Source organism: Zea mays, chromosome 5 (assembly GCF_902167145.1).
Source record: "Zea mays cultivar B73 chromosome 5, Zm-B73-REFERENCE-NAM-5.0, whole genome shotgun sequence".
NCBI lineage: Eukaryota > Viridiplantae > Streptophyta > Magnoliopsida > Poales > Poaceae > Zea > Zea mays.
Window position 1 is genome coordinate 218,203,509 of NC_050100.1, and position 19,249 is coordinate 218,222,757.

Genomic DNA, 19,249 nt, shown 5'->3' on the forward strand with positions numbered 1-19,249 from the left:
GAGCAACGACTACTTCGCGCCAATGGTCACCTGCAGGCGCATTCAATGCGCGCCAGAAGCGCGCAGAAGTCAGACACGCGCGAGACGGTGCACCGGACAATCTACAGTACTTGTCCGGTGTACACCGGACAGCCAGGCGGGCCTAGAAGTCAGAAGCTCCAACGGTCGAATCCCAACGGCCTGGTGACGTGGCTGGCGCACCGGACTGTCCGGTGCACCATACGACAGTCAGCCACCACCAAACGGCTAGTTTGGTGGTTGGGGCTATAAATACCCCCAACCACCCCACATTCAAGTAATCCAAGTTTTCCCACTTCAACTACTTACAAGAGCTCTAGCATTCAATTCTAGACACACCCAAGTGATCAAATCCTCTCCAAACTCCACACAACGCCCTAGTGATTAGAGAGAGAGATTTGCTTGTGTTCTTTCGAGCTCTTGCGCTTGGATTGCTTTCTTCTTTCTTTGATTCTTCATTGCGATCAAACTCACTTGTAATTGAGGCAAGAGACACCAATCTTGTGGTGGTCCTTGTGGGAACTTTGTGTTCCAAGTGATTGAGAAGAAAAGCTCACTCGGTCCGAGGGACCGTTTGAGAGAGGGAAAGGGTTGAAAGAGACCCGGTCTTTGTGACCACCTCAACGGGGAGTAGGTTTGCAAGAACCGAACCTCGGTAAAACAAATCCACGTGTCTCACTCTTTATTCGCTTGCGATTTGTTTTGCACCCTCTCTCGCGGACTCGATTATATTTCTAACGCTAACCGGCTTGTAGTTGTGATTATTTTTGATAATTTCAGTTTCGCCCTATTCACCCCCCTCTATGCAACTTTCAATTGTCACAACTGTCGTCTCCCCCTCACGTCGCAGCTCTTAATCTTCCTCCCACTGCCCCTATCGTCGGTCGTCGTTATTCCACTTGCCGGGGGCCACAACGCCAGCCTCGATCGCGCACAGAGGCACACTCCACCAAGGAGCGACATGAGGAGAGATGACAGGTGCGGAGATGGGGTCAGTGTTGCTGCAAACAATGTGGCTGAAGAGTGAGGTGGATGCCACCGTCTGCGATAAGCCTCGACAAGGTCCTTGTTCTCTGATTTGGTCGTGCCACCAACGTCGATTGTCTCCACCTAGATGACATCGTGAGTGCCCTCTCTCCTATCCCTCCTCAGCCCCTCCATGAGGGTTACTGTTGAGCTGAGCGGTCCTCGGGCCTTTTATCCCCTCACACGAACATGCTCTCTTCCCCTTTAGTCAACGTACTCATAGCTTGGTCTGCTCTGCAATTTTGAATTGAATCGGTGGTGGTTAGTTTTGAGATTGTCTGGTTGTTGCTGTTTGCGAGGATGTGGTGCTTGTAGCCTGTATTAGTATTTTTTAAAGGAAAATCATCAAAACACCTAAACACAAGAACCTAGATGACTAACACTAAGTAACTATGGAGCTCACCACATGTTATTGTGCCCGCCGAACCTCTGATTGCACTGGAAATAGAACTTAAAGATAATTTGTCTATACTTGGTCTGATGCCATCTTCATCTTTGGCAGAGGTACTGAAGCCACTGTCTAGAAATAAAATAACTCCACTGTATAGAAATGTATTTGTGTTTATGATGACCACCAACCGATTTTACGAGTAAATTGTTGATCCAATAGGTACTGAAGCAATTGAAGGGCAAAGCATTAAAGAGAGCGGGGCTGACTAAATAAAAATTGCAAGAGCAGATTGAGCAGAGAAACATTGCAAGGAAGATTAAGCAGTTTGGGCATCGTTCTGATGGATGAACCTTCCGGTACAATGTGTAGACCATGCGAACCAGAACGATATGAAGAGTCATGATTATACGCTCACCCTCACAACAAAATGATGGTAAAATGAGATTTTTGTCTGAGGGCAGTTGCACATTTTGAAAACTAACAAAATAGCCATCTCTAGATGCAGTGTTCTGCTGGGTAGGGGGTCCAGGTTGACTCGCCAGATGAAACTTGCATTTCTGGTTGTGTAAGAAGCAATGTCCATGCAGGGTAGGGGGTCTTTGTTGTTGTGCTTGCATTTCTCAAACTGTTTGTAGGAATGACCGATTATGCACCCTCGCGTCCAGAAAGAAATGCCAAATTGATTTACTGGCCCTACATCTTAATTCGTTCCTAAGAATGCACTAGAGAGTAGAATCCTTGATTTTCCTGTCGCTTTTCTTTTTTAAGATGAACGCAAGATCACTAAATGGACGGAGGTCTATTTGTTTTTTATGGTTATAGGATACTAAACAAGTGGAGTTCCTCAATAAAGTTCCTAAAAGAGTCAAGTATTTTGCCTATTCCTAAAATTGCCAAGCCATTCAAAAGGACTTCTACTGCTACACCGAACATTAATCGTCAAGTCGTAGGAGTGGGCGTAGAGTTTAGCATGCGGGATTTAGGCTGCAAAGCGAACAAAAAAGGCATAAAATCTCTGCAAATCATTGCTGAAACAGAAGGTATAGATCACCAGTCTCTTCGAACACACGACTTTTCTGTTAGATAGGATGCTCGCCACAGTCAAGATCATTTTTTTTGTTAAGTTACTTTATTGTTTCTAAAAAAATATAATAGTATGATTCAGCTTGTCATCGTGAAATTAGTAACTGATATGTATTTCATGTTGAAAATCCTCGTTATATAACATAATATGAAATGCATTAATTTGCTTAACCTTTCGTTTTCTATGCTTAAACTTTGTTTTCATGCATTTCCTTTTTTATTTCTTTAACCATAAAACACATTAGAGATACACATTAATTCTCATGTGTAGATGAACTCAACATCCAAGATGAAAATGTGCCATTCAAGTGCACAAAAGACTATCAAATAAAATCCGACTAAAACACAAAAGGTAATAGAGACGTAAGCGCAAATTGGTTTGATGAGTACTATGGCTACCAAATTGTTATCCAAAATCTTTTGGTCCATTATGTACTTAGATTTCGTTATCTGAAACATCACTCTGAACTTTCTAGTTTCCGGATTTATAGAAGACTTCCCTCTTCTTTTACAGTCTTTCACTCTGAAAGGATATTAGTGTGTTGTAGTGTGGACACATAATTCATCTGGAATGCATGAATAAGAATAGAGTGCACCATCAGTTAGTATATTGTTCTATTATTATAAACAATATCACCTGAAAACATTCTCTTTTAGTTACCATGATGTCGCTTTGTTTGATCTTGGCAGGTTCTCATGACTGAGGCTAGGGATAACAGGTACGAGGTGTCCGTGTAAGAAATGCTGATGTAACTAGTGGAAGTTGCACAGTAAAGAAATTATTATAATGTAAATGACAAAATCAATAGATTTATATGGTCTTTGTTTGATAACAGGTACGAGTACCTCACTAGGTCTAATAGAAAAATGAAAAATGACTTTTAATAATGTAGATCCCTCACATCACATAGCAAAACACATGAACTTATATGATCTCTGTAGCAACGCACGGTCACCAAACTAGTTTAGTGTTATATGTTGGTAGTAGATTGAGAAAACTGGAGTATACATCTCTATCTCCGCTCTTATAAAGTATCAGTTTTCTGATTTCTAACATCGTCCCTTTTTGAAAAAAAAGTCTTTATACTTCTTTCTAATCTAATAAGCGGTCTAATGTGTGAAGCGCGTAGGTCTATTCATCTTCCCCGCTTCTCGCCTACCATTGGATTGTTATCTATGGACCGTGAGAAAATATCCAAGCTCGACACGACATGATGTCACACGCAGCGCAACACTCCCATGTATTATCGCCTCACTATCTTAAAGAGGACGAGCGACCAAGCGAGTTATGTAAAAAGGATCACACTCCTTTTTAACTCATACCTTTTCCGATCTTTTGGTTAAGATAAAGTATAATATTTATTAACGGTTTAATATTTGATATGTAGACCATATGTTAACATAAAGTAATATATATATATATATATATATATATATATATATATATATATATATATATATATATATATATATATATATATATATATATATATATATATATATATTGTGGGGATAGTCCACAACAATGACTTACTCGGTTCTTCACAATGCATGGTCATTATATTAATACTAGCTAGTTGCCCGTACTTTGTTACAGTTGTTATATATCATATAAATAGGTATTGATATATTTATTCAAATATAATTATTGTTTATTTGTAATCGCTACGACACATGTGGTCCGGTGGTTAGTGAAAGGGAATTAGGCTTACACCTAGTTCCTAAATAATTTTGGTGGTTGAATTGCCCAACACAAATAATTGGACTAACTAGTTTGCTCTAGTGTACAAGTTATACAGGTGCCAAAGATTCACACTTAGCCAATAAAAAGACCAAGTATTGGGTTCAACAAAAGAGTAAAGGGACAACCAAGGCACCTCTGGTCTGGCGCACCGGACTGTCCGGTATGCCACCGGACAGTGTCCGGTGCACCACCGGACATGTCCGGTGCACCAGAGGACTTCAACTCAAACTCGTCACCTTCGGGAAAATCCAGAGGCAACTCCACTATAATTCACCGGACTGTCCGGTGTACACCGGACAGTGTCCGGTGCTCCAAGGAAAAGCGGCCTCAGGAACTCGCCGGCTTCGGGAAACTGCAACAGTTGCTCCGCTATAATTCACCGTACACCGGACTGTCCGGTGTAACTGCGGGGCAACGGCTACTTCGCGCCAACGGTCACCTGCAACAGCAATTAATGCACGCCAGAGCGCGCAGAAGTCAGGCACGCGCGTAGTGGCGCACCGGACACGCTACAGTACATGTCCGGTGCGCCACCGGACATCCAGGCGGGCCCAGAAGTCAGAGCTCCAACGGTCAGAACCCAACGGCTTTGGTGATGTGGCTGGCGCAACGGACATGTCCGGTGTGCACCGGACTGTCCGGTGCACCATGCGACAGACAGCCCCACCAAACGGCTAGTTTGGTGGTTGGGGCTATAAATACCCCCAACCACCCCACATTCAAGTCATCCAAGTTTTCCACTTCTCAACCACTTACAAGAGCTAGACATTCAATTCTAGACACACCAAAGAGATCAAATCCTCTGTAACTCCACTCAAGGCTTTAGTGATTAGCGAGAGAGATTTGTCGTGTTCTTTTGAGCTCTTGCGCTTGGATTGCTTCTTTTCTTTCTCACTTGTTCTTGTGATCAAAACTCCATTGTAATCAAGGCAAGAGGCACCAATTATGTGGTGGCCCTTGCGGGGAAGTTTTGTTCCCAGTTTTGATTTGAGAAGAGAAGCTCACTCGGTCCGAGGGACCGTTTGAGAGAGGGTAAGGGTTGAAAGAGACCCGGCCTTTGTGGCCTCCTCAACGGGGAGTAGGTTTGCCGTTTGCGAGAACCGAACCTCAGTAAAACAAATCCGCGTGTCACTCTCTTCATTTGCTTGCGATTTGTTTTGCACCCTCTCTCTCGGACTCGTTATTATTTCTAACGCTAACCCGACTTGTAGTTGTGTTTATATTTGTAAATTTTAGTTTCGCCCTATTCACCCCCCTCTAGGCGACTATCAATTGGTATCGGAGCCCGGTGCTTCATTAGAGCCTAACCGCTCGAAGTGATGTCGAGAGATCACGCCAAGAAGGAGATGGAGACCGGCGAAAAGCCCACTACAAGCCACGGGAGCACTTCATCGGAAGAGTCCCGCACCAAGAGGAAGGAAAAGAAGAAGGACTCCTCCAAAGGGAAGGAGAAGAGATCTTCTTCACACCACAAAGAGAAGAAGGAGAAGTCCTCTTCCCACAAGCCGCATCGGAGTGGGGACAAGAAAAAGAGGATGAGGAAGGTGGTCTACTACGAGACCGATTCTTCATCGACATCCACCTCCGGCTCTGACGCGGCATCCGTGACTTCAAAACGCCAAGAGCGTAAGAAGTATAGTAAGATCCCCCTACGCTACCCTCGCATTTCTAAACATACACCTTTACTTTCTGTCCCATTAGGCAAACCACCAACTTTTGATGGTGAAGATTACGCTAGGTGGAGTGATTTAATGCGATTTCATCTAACCTCGCTCCACAAAAGTATATGGGATGTTGTTGAGTTTGGTGCACAGGTACCATCCGTAGGGGATGAAAACTATGATGAGGATGAAGTAGCCCAAATCGAGCACTTCAACTCCAAAGCCACAACCATACTCCTCGCCTCTCTAAGTAGAGAGGAATATAACAAGGTACAAGGGTTGAAGAATGCGAAGGAGATTTGGGATCTACTCAAGACCGCGCACGAGGGTGATGAACTCACCAAGATCACCAAGCGGGAAACGATCGAGGGGGAGCTCGGTCGCTTCCGTCTTCGCCAAGGGGAGGAGCCACAATATATGTACAACCGGCTCAAAACCTTGGTGAACCAAGTACGCAACCTCGGGAGCAAGAAATGGGACGACCACGAGGTGGTTAAGGTTATTCTTAGATCACTCATCTTCCTTAACCCCACTCAAGTTCAATTAATTCGTGGTAATCCTAGATACACACTAATGACTCCCGAGGAAGTTAACAGGAATTTTGCGAGCTTTGAATGTATGATCAAGGGCTCAAAGAAGATCAACGAGCTTGATGATCCCTCCACATACGAAGCACAACCGGTGGCATTCAAGGCAACAGAGGAGAAGAAGGAGGAGTCTACACCAAGTAGACAACCAATCGACGCTTCAAAGCTCGACAACGAGGAGATGGCTTTAATCATCAAAAGTTTTCGCCAAATCCTCAAGCAACGGAAGGGGAAGGATTACAAATCCCGTTCCAAGAAGGTTTGCTACAAGTGTGGTAAGCCCGGTCACTTTATTGCTAAATGTCCATTATCAAGTGACAGTGACAGGGATAACGACAAGAAGGGCAAGAGGAGAGAAAAGAAGAGGTACCACAAGAAGAGGGGCGGCGATGCCCACGTGTGCCGCGAGTGGGACTCCGACGAGAGCTCCACCGACTCCTCCGACGACGAGGACGCCGCCAACATCGCCGTCACCAAGGGACTCCTTTTCCCCAACGTCGGCCACAAGTGCCTCATGGCAAAGGACGGCAAGAAAACGAAGGTTAAATCTAAATCCTCCACTAGATATGAGTCCTCTAGTGATGATAATGCTAGTGATGAGGAAGATAATTTGCGTACCCTTTTTGCCAACCTTAACATGGAACAAAAGGAAAAACTAAATGAGCTAATTAGTGCCATCCATGAGAAGGATGATCTCTTGGACTCTCAAGAGGACTTCCTAATCAAGGAAAATAAAAAGCATGTTAAGGTTAAGAATGCTTATGCTCTAGAGGTAGAAAAATGTGAGAAATTAACTAGTGAGCTAAGCACATGCCATGACACTATTGCCAACCTTAGAAATGAAAATGCTAATTTGTTAGCTAAGGTTGATTCTCATGTTTGTAATGTTTCAACTTCCAATCCTAGAGATAATAATGATGATTTACTTGCTAGGATTGAAGAATTGAATATTTCTCTTGCTAGCCTTAGAAATGAAAATGAAAAATTGCTTGCTAAGGCTAAAAATTTTGATGTTTGCAATATTACTATTTCTAACCTTAGAAGTGAAAACGATATATTACATGCTATGGTTGTAGAATTAAAATCTTGCAAACCCTCTACATCTACCGTTGAGCACACTTCTATTTGTACCAGATGTAGAGATATTGATGTTAATGCTATTCATGATCACATGACTCTAATTAAACAACAAAATTGCCGAGCATAACTTAGAAAATGAAAAATTTAAATTTGCTAGAAGTATGCTCTATAGTGGGAGACGCCCTGACATTAAGGATGGCATCGGCTTCCAAAAGGGAGACAATGCCAAAATTAGTGCCCCTCCTAAGAAATTGTCAAACTTTGTTAAGGGCAAGGCTCCCATGCCTCAGGATAACGAGGGTTACATTTTATACCCTGCCGGTTATCCCAAGAGCAAAATTAGGAGAATTCATTCTAGGAAGTCTCACTCTAGCCCTAATCATGCATTTATGTATAAGGGTGAGACATCTTGCTCTAGGCAACCAACCCGTGCTAAGTTGCCTAAGAAGAAAACTCCTAGTGCATCAAACGAACATAGCTTTTCATTTAAAACTTTCGATGCATCATATGTTTTGACTAACAAATCCGGCAAGGTCGTTGCCAAGTATGTTGGGGGCAAACACAAGAGCTCCAAAACTTGTGTTTGGGTTCCCAAAGTTCTTGTTTCTAATGCTAAAGGACCCAAAACCGTTTGGGTACCTAAAGTCAAGAACTAAACTTGTTTTGTAGGTTTATGCATCCGGGGGCTCAAGTTGGATCATCGATAGCGGGTGCACAAACCACATGACTGGGGAGAAGAGAATGTTCTCCTCCTATGAGAAAAACCAAGATCCTCAACGAGCTATCACATTCGGGGATGGAAATCAAGGTTTGGTCAAAGGATTGGGTAAAATTGCTATATCACCTGACCATTCTATTTCCAATGTTTTTCTTGTAGATTCATTAGATTACAACTTGCTTTCTGTATCTCAATTATGCAAAATAGGCTACAACTGTCTCTTTACTGATGTAGGTGTCACTGTCTTTAGAAGAAGTGATGATTCAATAGCATTTAAGGGTGTGTTAGAGGGTCAGCTATACTTAGTAGATTTTGATAGAGCTGAACTCGACACATGCTTAATTGCTAAGACTAACATGGGTTGGCTCTGGCACCGCCGACTAGCCCATGTTGGGATGAAGAATCTTCATAAGCTTCTAAAGGGAGAGCACATTTTAGGACTAACCAATGTTCATTTTGAGAAAGACAGGGTTTGTAGCGCATGCCAAGCAGGAAAGCAAGTTGGTGCCCACCATCCACACAAGAACATCATGACGACCGACAGGCCGCTTGAGCTACTCCACATGGATTTATTCAGCACGATTGCTTACATAAGCATCGGCGGGAGTAAGTATTGTCTTGTAATAGTGGATGATTATTCTCGCTTCACTTGGGTGTTCTTTTTGCAGGAAAAATCTCAAACCCAAGAAACCTTAAAAGGATTCTTGAGACGGGCTCAAAATGAGTTCGGCTTAAGGATCAAGAAAATTAGAAGCGACAACGAGACAGAGTTCAAGAACTCTCAAATTGAAGGCTTCCTTGAGGAGGAGGGCATCAAGCATGAGTTCTCTTCTCCCTACACCCCACAACAAAATGGTGTAGTGGAGAAGAAGAATAGAACTCTATTGGACATGGCAAGAACCATGCTTGATGAGTACAAGACTTCGGATCGGTTTTGGGCCGAGGCGGTCAACACCGCTTGCTACGCCATCAACCGGTTATATCTACACCGAATCCTCAAGAAAACATCTTATGAACTCCTAACCGGTAAAAAGCCCAATATTTCATATTTTAGAGTCTTTGGTAGCAAATGTTTTATTCTTGTTAAAAGAGGTAGAAAATCTAAATTTGCTCCTAAGACTGTAGAAGGCTTTTTACTAGGATATGATTCAAACACAAGGGCATATAGAGTCTTTAACAAGTCCACTGGACAAGTTGAAGTCTCTTGTGACGTTGTGTTTGATGAGACTAACAGCTCTCAAGTAGAGCAAGTTGATCTTGATGAGATAGGTAATGAAGAGGCTCCATGCATCGCGCTAAGGAACATGTCCATTGGGGATGTGTGTCCCAAGGAATCCAAAGAGCATCCAAATGCACAAGATCAACCATCCTCCTCCACGCAAGCATCTCCACCGACTCAAAACGAGGATGAAGCTCAAGTTGATGAAATAGAAGATCAAGCAAATGAGCCACCTCAAGATGACGGCAATGATCAAGGGGGAGATGCAAATGATCAAGACAAGGAGGATGAAGAGCAAAGGCCGCCACACCCAAGAGTCCACCAAGCAATCCAACGAGATCACCCCGTCGACACCATCCTCGGTGACATTCATAAGGGGGTAACTACTAGATCTCATGTTGCACATTTTTGTGAGCATTACTCTTTTGTTTCCTCTATTGAGCCACACAGGGTAGAGGAAGCACTCCAAGATTCGGATTGGGTGGTGGCTATGCAAGAGGAGCTCAACAACTTCACTAGGAATGAGGTATGGCATTTAGTTCCACGTCCTAATCAAAATGTTGTAGGAACCAAATGGGTCTTCCGCAACAAGCAAGACGAGCATGGTGTGGTGAAAAGGAACAAAGCTCGACTTGTGGCCAAGGGATACTCCCAAGTCGAAGGTTTGGATTTCGGTGAAACCTATGCACCCGTAGCTAGGCTTGAGTCAATTCGTATATTATTGGCCTATGCTACTTACCATGGCTTTAAGCTCTATCAAATGGACGTGAAAAGTGACTTCCTCAATGGACCAATCAAGGAAGAGGTCTATGTTGAGCAACCTCCCGGCTTTGAAGATAGTGAGTTCCCTAACCATGTCTATAAACTCTCTAAGGCGCTTTATGGGCTCAAGCAAGCCCCAAGAGCATGGTATGAATGCCTTAGAGATTTCCTTATCGCTAATGGCTTCAAAGTCGGCAAGGCCGATCCTACTTTATTCACTATAACTCTTGACGATGATTTGTTTGTATGCCAAATTTATGTTGATGATATTATATTTGGGTCTACTAACGAATCTACATGTGAAGAATTTAGTAGGATCATGACACAAAAATTCGAGATGTCTATGATGGGAGAGTTGAAGTACTTCTTGGGATTTCAAGTGAAGCAACTCCAAGAGGGCACCTTCATTAGCCAAACGAAGTATACTCAAGACATTCTAAACAAGTTTGGGATGAAGGATGCCAAGCCCATCAAGACACCCATGGGAACCAATAGACATCTCAACCTCGACACGAGAGGTAAGTCCGTGGATCAAAAGGTATACCGGTCGATGATAGGTTCATTACTCTATTTATGTGCATCTCGACCGGACATTATGCTTTCCGTTTGCATGTGTGCAAGATTCCAAGCCGACCCTAAGGAAGCTCACCTTACGGCCGTAAAACGAATCTTGAGATATTTGGCTTACACTCCTAAGTTTGGGCTTTGGTATCCCAGGGGATCCACTTTTAATTTGATTGGTTATTCGGATGCCGATTGGGCGGGGTGTAGAATTAATAGGAAGAGCACATCGGGGACTTGTCAGTTCTTGGGAAGATCCTTGGTGTCTTGGGCTTCAAAGAAGCAAAATTCGGTCGCTCTTTCCACTGCCGAAGTCGAGTACATTGCCGCAGGCCATTGTTGCGCGCAATTGCTTTGGATGAGGCAAACCTTGCGGGACTACGGTTACAAATTAACCAAAGTCCCTTTGCTATGTGATAATGAGAGTGCAATCAAGATGGCGGATAATCCCGTCGAGCATAGCCGCACTAAACACATAGTCATTCGGTATCATTTTCTTAGAGATCACCAACAAAAGGGAGATATCGAGATTTCTTACATTAACACTAAAGATCAATTAGCCGATATCTTTACCAAGCCTCTTGATGAACAAACTTTTAACAAACTTAGGCATGAGCTCAATATTCTTGATTCGCGCAATTTCTTTTGCTAAATTGCACACATAGCTCATTTGTATACCTTTGATCATGTCTCTTTCATATGCTATGACTAAAGTGTTTTTCAAGTCTATTTCAAACCAAGTCATAGGTGTATTGAAAGGGAATTGGAGTCTTCGGCGAAGACAAAGGCTTCCACTCCGTAACTCACCCTTCGCCGTCGCTCCGCGCATCTCTCCATCTTTTTAGGGAGAGTTCAAAGCAAATGGACTTCGTCCTTGGTATAATCCTCACTCATTTATGACTAAAGGGGGAGAGTGTAATTCTAAGGGCTCTAATGATTCCGTTTTTGGCGATTCATGCCAAAGGGGGAGAAAGTATGTGCCCAAAGCAAAAGGACCGCACCACCACCTATTTTTTAAAATTGGAGATTTTCAATTGGTAAATTTTAAATTGGTATCTTATTGTGCTCAAAAGGGGGAGAAAGTAGTATTTCAAAAATGATATATCAAAACCCTCTTGAACACTAAGAGGAGGATCTCATTTAGGGAGAGTTTTGTGTAGTCAAAGGAAAAGCATTTGAAACAGGGGGAGAAAATTTCAAATCTTGAAAGTGCTTTGCAAAATCTTATTCACTTACCTTTGACTATTTGCAAAAGAACTTTGAAAAGGATTTACAAAAGAGTTTGCAAAAACAAAACATGTGGTGCAAGCGTGGTCCAAAATGTTAAAAATAAAGAAACAATCCATGCATATCTTGTAAGTATTTATATTGGCTCAATTCCAAGCAATCTTTGCACTTACATTATGCAAACTAGTTCAATTGTACACTTCTATATTTGCTTTGGTTTGTGTTGGCATCAATCACCAAAAAGGGGGAGATTGAAAGGGAATTAGGTTTACACCTAGTTCCTAAATAATTTTGGTGGTTGAATTGCCCAACACAAATAATTGGACTAACTAGTTTGCTCTAGTGTACAAGTTATACAGGTGCCAAAGATTCACACTTAGCCAATAAAAAGACCAAGTATTGGGTTCAACAAAAGAGTAAAGGGACAACCAAGGCACCTCTGGTCTAGCGCACCGGACTGTCCGGTATGCCACCGGACAGTGTCCGGTGCACCACCGGACATGTCCGGTGCACCAGAGGACTCCAACTCAAACTCGTCACCTTCGGGAAAATCCAGAGGCAACTCCACTATAATTTACCGGACTGTCCGGTGTACACCGGACAGTGTCCGGTGCTCCAAGGAAAAGCAGCCTCAGGAACTCGCCGGCTTCGGGAAACTGCAACAGTTGCTCCGCTATAATTCACCGGACATGTCCGGTGTACACCGGACTGTCCGGTGTAACTGCGGGGCAACAACTACTTCGCGCCAACGGTCACCTGCAACAGCAATTAATGCGCGCCAGAGCGCGCAGAAGTCAGGCACGCGCGTAGTGGCGCACCGGACACGCTACGGTACACCGGACATCCAGGCGGGCCTAGAAGTCAGAGCTACAACGGTCAGAACCCAACGGCTTTGGTGACGTGGCTGGCGCACCGGACATGTCCGGTGTGAACCGGACTGTCCGGTGCACCATGCGACAGACAGCCCCACCAAACGGCTAGTTTGGTGGTTGGGGCTATAAATACCCCCAACCACCCCACACTCAAGTCATCCAAGTTTTCCACTTCTCAACCACTTACAAGAGCTAGGCATTCAATTCTAGAAACACCAAAGAGATCAAATCCTCTCCAACTCCACTCAAGGCTTTAGTGATTAGCGAGATAGATTTGTCGTGTTCTTTTGAGCTCTTGCGCTTGGATTGCTTCTTTTCTTTCTCACTTGTTCTTGTGATCAAAACTCCATTGTAATCAAGGCAAGAGACACCAATTGTGTGGTGGCCCTTGCGGGGAAGTTTTGTTCCCGATTTTGATTTGAGAAGAGAAGCTCACTCGGTCCGAGGGACCGTTTGAGAGAGGGTAAGGGTTGAAAGAGACCCGGCCTTTGTGGCCTCCTCAACGGGGAGTAGGTTTGCGAGAACCGAACCTCGGTAAAACAAATCTGCGTGTCACTCTTGATAGTCGCCTAGAGGGGGGGGGGTGAATAGGGCGAAACTGAAATTTACAAATATAAACACAACTACAAGCCGGGGTTAGCGTTAGTAATAAGAAACGAGTCCGCGAGAGAGGGCGCAAAACAAATCCCAAGCGAATAAGCAAGTGAGACACGGAGATTTGTTTTCCCGAGGTTCGGTTCTTGCAAACCTACTCCCCGTTGAGGAGGCCACAAAGGCCGGGTCTCTTTCAACCCTTCCCTCTCTCAAACGATCCACGGATCGAGTGAGCTTTCTCTTCTCAATCACTTGGAACACAAAGTTCCTACAAGGACCACCACAAGTTTGGTGTCTCTTGCCTCAATTACAAGTGAGTTTGATTGCAAAGAAAAGATCAAGAAAGTAGAAAGCAATGAAAGCGATCCAAGCGCAAGAGCTCAAAAGAACACAAGCAAATCACTCTCTCTAGTCACTATGGCGTTGAGTGGAATTTGAAGAGGATTTGATCTATTTGGTGTGTCTAGAATTGAATGCTAGAGCTCTTGTAGTAGTTGGGGAGTGGAAAACTTGGATGCAATGAATGGTGGGGTGGTTGGGGTATTTATAGCCCCAACCACCAAAAGTGGCCGTTGGGAAGCTGTCTGTTCGATGGCGCACCGGACAGTCCGGTGCACACCGGACAGTCCGGTGCCACCTGCCACGTCATTACTGTCGTTGGATTCTGACCGTTGGAGCTCCTGACTTGTGGGCCCGCCTAGGTGTCCGGTGCACACCGGACAGGTACTGTTTGTTGTCCGGTGTGCCAGTATGGGCGCGCCTGACGTCTGCGCGCGCAGAGCGCGCATTTAATGCGCGGCAGAGAGCCGTTGGCGCGGAGATAGCCGTTGCTCCGGAGTCGCACCGGACAGTCCGGTGCACACCGGACAGTCCGGTGCACACCGGACAGTCCGGTGAATTATAGTGGACGAGTCGTTGGAGTTTCCCGACGCTGGTGAGTTCCTGAGGCCGACCTCCCTTGGCGCACCGGACACTGTCCGGTGTACACCGGACAGTCCGGTGAATTATAGCCGAGTCGCCTCTGGAAATTCCCGAAGGTAGCGAGTTTGAGTCTGAGTCCCCCTGGTGCACCGGACATGTCCGGTGGCACACCGGACAGTCCGGTGCGCCAGACCAGGGGTGCCTTCGGTTGCCCCTTTGCTCCTATGTTGAATCCAAAACTTGGTCTTTTTATTTGCTGAGTGTGAACCTTTTTCACCTGTATAATCTATACACTTGGGCAAACTAGTTAGTCCAAGGATTTGTGTTGTGCAATTCAACCACCAAAATTATATAGGAACTAGGTGTAAGCCTAATTCCCTTTCAATCTCCCCCTTTTTGGTGATTGATGCCAACACAAACCAAAGCAAATATAGAAGTGCATAATTGAACTAGTTTGCATAATGTAAGTGTAAAGGTTGCTTGGAATTGAGCCAATATAAATACTTATAAGACATGCATGGATTGTTTCTTTTATTTTTAACATTTTGGACCACGCTTGCACCACATGTTTTGTTTTTGCAAATTCTTTTGTAAATCTATTTCAAAGATCTTTTGCAAATAGTCAAAGGTAAATGAATAAGAGTTTGCAAAGCATTTTCAAGATTTGAAATTTTCTCCCCCTGTTTCAAATGCTTTTCCTTTGACTTAACAAAACTCCCCCTAAATTTAGATCCACCTCTTAGTGTTCAAGAGGGTTTTGATATATCATTTTTGAAATACTACTTTCTCCCCCTTCTTGAACATAATAGAATACCAATTGAAAATACTCTTTGAAAAAATTAAGTTTTTGAAATTGGTGGTGGTGCGGTCCTTTTGCTTTGGGCTCATACTTTCTCCCCCTTTGGCATGAATCGCCAAAAACGGAATCATTAGAGCCTCATTAAGTATTATCTTCCCCTTTGGTCATAATTAAAAGAGTTAAGATTATACCAAAGACGAAGTCCGGTCCTTTTGCTTTGGGCTCTTACGCTCTCCCCCAAAGACAAGGTCCTTTTCTTGGAGTGATGGCGAAGGATGAGTTACGGAGTGGAAGCCTTTGTCTTCGCCAAAGACTCCAATTTCCTTTCAATACACCTATGACTTGGTTTGAAATACACTTGAAAAAACACATTAGTCATAGCAGATGAAAGAGATATGATCAAAGGTATATAAATGAGCTATGTGTGCAAGTTAGCAAAAGAAATTTCTAGAATCAAGAATATTGAGCTCATGCCTAAGTTTGGTAAAAGATTGTTCATCAAGTGGCTTGGTAAAGATATCGGCTAATTGATCTTTAGTGTTAATATAAGAAATCTCGATATCTCCCTTTTGTTGGTGATCCCTAAGAAAATGATACCGAATGGCTATGTGCTTAGTGCGGCTATGCTCGACGGGATTGTCAGTCATTTTGATTGCACTCTCATTATCACATAGCAAGGGGACTTTGGTTAATTTGTAACCGTAGTCCCGCAGGGTTTGCCTCATCCAAAGCAATTGCGCGCAACAATGACCTGCGGCAATGTACTCGGCTTCGGCGGTGGAAAGAGCGACCGAATTTTGCTTCTTTGAAGCCCAAGACACCAAGGATCTTCCCAAGAACTGGCAAGTCCCCGATGTGCTCTTCCTATTGATTTTACACCCCGCCCAATCGGCATCCGAATAACCAATCAAATCAAAAGTGGATCCCCGAGGATACCAAAGCCCAAACTTAGGTGTATAAGCCAAATATCTCAAGATTCGTTTTACGGCCGTAAGGTGGGATTCCTTAGGGTCGGATTGGAATCTTGCACACATGCAAACGGAAAGCATAATGTCCGGTCGAGATGCACATAAATAAAGCAATGAACCAATCATCGACCGGTATACCTTTTGATCCACGGACTTACCTCCCGTGTCGAGGTCGAGATGCCCATTAGTTCCCATGGGTGTCTTGATGGGTTTGGCATCCTTCATCCCAAACTTAGCAAGAATGTCTTGAGTGTACTTTGTTTGGCTAATGAAGGTGCCTTCTTGGAGTTGCTTCACTTGAAATCCTAAGAAATACTTCAACTCCCCCATCATAGACATCTCGAATTTCTGTGTCATGATCCTACTAAATTCCTCACATGTAGACTCGTTAGTAGACCCAAATATAATATCATCGACATAGATTTGGCATACAAACAAGTCATTTTCAAGAGTTTTAGTAAAGAGTGTAGGATCGGCCTTTCCGACTTTGAAGCCATTTGCAATAAGGAAATCTCTAAGGCATTCATACCATGCTCTTGGGGCTTGCTTGAGCCCTTAAAGCGCCTTAGAGAGCCTATAGACATGGTTAGGATACTCACTATCTTCAAAGCCGGGAGGTTGCTCAACATAGACCTCTTCCTTGATTGGTCCGTTGAGGAAGGCACTTTTTACGTCCATTTGATAAAGCTTAAAGCCATGGTAAGTAGCATAGGCCAATAATATGCGAATTGACTCAAGCCTAGCTACGGGTGCATAGGTTTCACCGAAATCCAAACCTTCGACTTGGGAATATCCCTTGGCCACAAGTCGTGCTTTGTTCCTTGTCACCACACCATGCTCATCTTGCTTGTTGCGGAAGACCCATTTGGTTCCTACAACATTTTGGTTAGGACGTGGAACCAAATGCCATACCTCATTCCTTGTGAAGTTGTTGAGCTCCTCTTGCATCGCCATTACCCAATCCGAATCTTGGAGTGCTTCCTCTACCCTGTGTGGCTCAATAGAGGAAACAAAGGAGTAATGTTCACAAAAATGTGCAACCCGAGATCGAGTAGTTACCCCCTTATGAATGTCGCCGAGGATGGTGTTGACGGGGTGATCTCGTTGGATTGCTTGGTGGACTCTTGGGTGTGGCGGCCTTTGCTCTTCATCCTCCTTGTCTTGATCATTTGCATCTCCCCCTTGATCATTGCCGTCATCTTGAGGTAGCTCATCTTCTTGATCTTCTTGTTCAATATCTTGAGCCTCATCCTCATTTTGAGTTGGTGGAGATGCTTGAGTGGAGGAGGATGGTTGATCTTGTGCATGTGGAGGCTCTTCGGATTCCTTAGGACACACATCCCCAATGGACATGTTCCTTAGCGCTATGCATGGAGCCTGTTCTTCACCTATCTCATCAAGATCAACTTGCTCTACTTGAGAGCCGTTAGACTCATCAAACACAACGTCACAAGAGACTTCAACTAGTCCAGTGGACTTGTTAAAGACTCTATATGCCCTTGTGTTTGAGTCATAACCAAGTAAAAAGCCTTCTACAGTCTTAGGAGCAAATTTAGATTTTCTACCCCTTTTAACAAGAATAAAACATTTGCTACCAAAGACTCTAAAATAAGAAATATTGGGCTTTTTACCGGTTAGGAGTTCATATGATGTCTTCTTGAGGATTCGGTGAAGATATAACCGGTTGATGGCGTAGCAAGCGGTGTTGACCGCCTCGGCCCAAAACCGATCTGAAGTCTTGTACTCATCAAGCATGGTCCTTGCCATGTCCAATAGAGTTCGATTCTTCCTCTCCACTACACCATTTTGTTGTGGCGTGTAGGGAGAAGAGAACTCATGCTTGATGCCCTCTTCCTCAAGGAAGCCTTCAATTTGAGAATTCTTGAACTCTGTCCCGTTGTCGCTTCTTATTTTCTTGATCCTTAAGCCAAACTCATTTTGAGCTCGTCTCAAGAATCCCTTTAAGGTCTCTTGGGTTTGAGATTTTTCCTGTAAAAAGAATACCCAAGTGAAGCGAGAATAATCATCCACAATAACTAGACAGTACTTACTCCCGCCGATGCTTATGTAAGCAATCGGGCCGAATAGATCCATGTGTAGGAGCTCCAGTGGCCTGTCGGTTGTCATAATGTTCTTATGCGGATGATGAGTGCCAACTTGCTTCCCTGCTTGGCATGCGCTACAAATCCTGTCTTTCTCAAAATGAACATTTGTTAATCCTAAAATGTGTTCTCCATTTAGAAGCTTGTGAAGATTCTTCATCCCAACATGGGCTAGTCGGCGATGCCAAAGCCAACCCATGTTAGTCTTAGCAATTAAGCATGTGTCGAGTTCAGCTCTTTCAAAATCTACTAAGTATAGCTGACCCTCTAACACACCCTTAAATGCTATTGAATCATCACTTCTTCTAAAGACAGTGACACCTATATCAGTAAATAGACAGTTGTAGCCCATTTGACATAATTGGGAAACAGAAAGCAAGTTGTAATCTAGAGAATCTACAAGAAAAACGTTGGAAATAGAATGGTCAGGAGATATAGCAATTTTACCAAGACCTTTGACCAAACCTTGATTTCCATCCCCGAATGTGATAGCTCGTTGGGGATCTTGGTTTTTCTCATATGAGGAGAACATCCTTTTCTCCCCGGTCATGTGGTTTGTGCACCCGCTGTCGAGTATCCAACTTGAGCCCCCAGATGCATAAACCTACAAAACAAATTTAGTTCTTGATTTTAGGTACCCAAACTGTTTTGGGTCCTTTGGCATTAGAAACAAGAACTTTGGGTACCCAAACACAAGTCTTTGACCCCTTGTGTTTGCCCCCAACAAACTTGGCAACGACCTTGCCGGATTTGTTAGTCAAAACATAGGATGCATCAAAAGTCTTAAATGAAATGCTATGTTCATTTGATGCATTAGGAGTTTTCTTTCTAGGCAACTTGGCATGGGTTGGTTGCCTAGAACTAGATGTCTCACCCTTATACATAAAAGCATGATTAGGGCCAGAGTGAGACTTCC

At 43.8% G+C, this 19,249-nt stretch overlaps 1 long non-coding RNA gene across 1 annotated transcript; it reads left to right on the forward strand.

Annotated features, from left to right (window-relative positions):
• The first annotated feature begins 832 nt into the window (after window positions 1–832).
• Window positions 833–2,316, forward strand: LOC111589295 (uncharacterized). Its single transcript, XR_002748289.1, has 2 exons — window positions 833–1,140; window positions 1,655–2,316. It is a non-coding gene; the product is annotated as an uncharacterized lncRNA (long non-coding RNA).
• The last annotated feature ends 16,933 nt before the right edge of the window (window positions 2,317–19,249 follow it).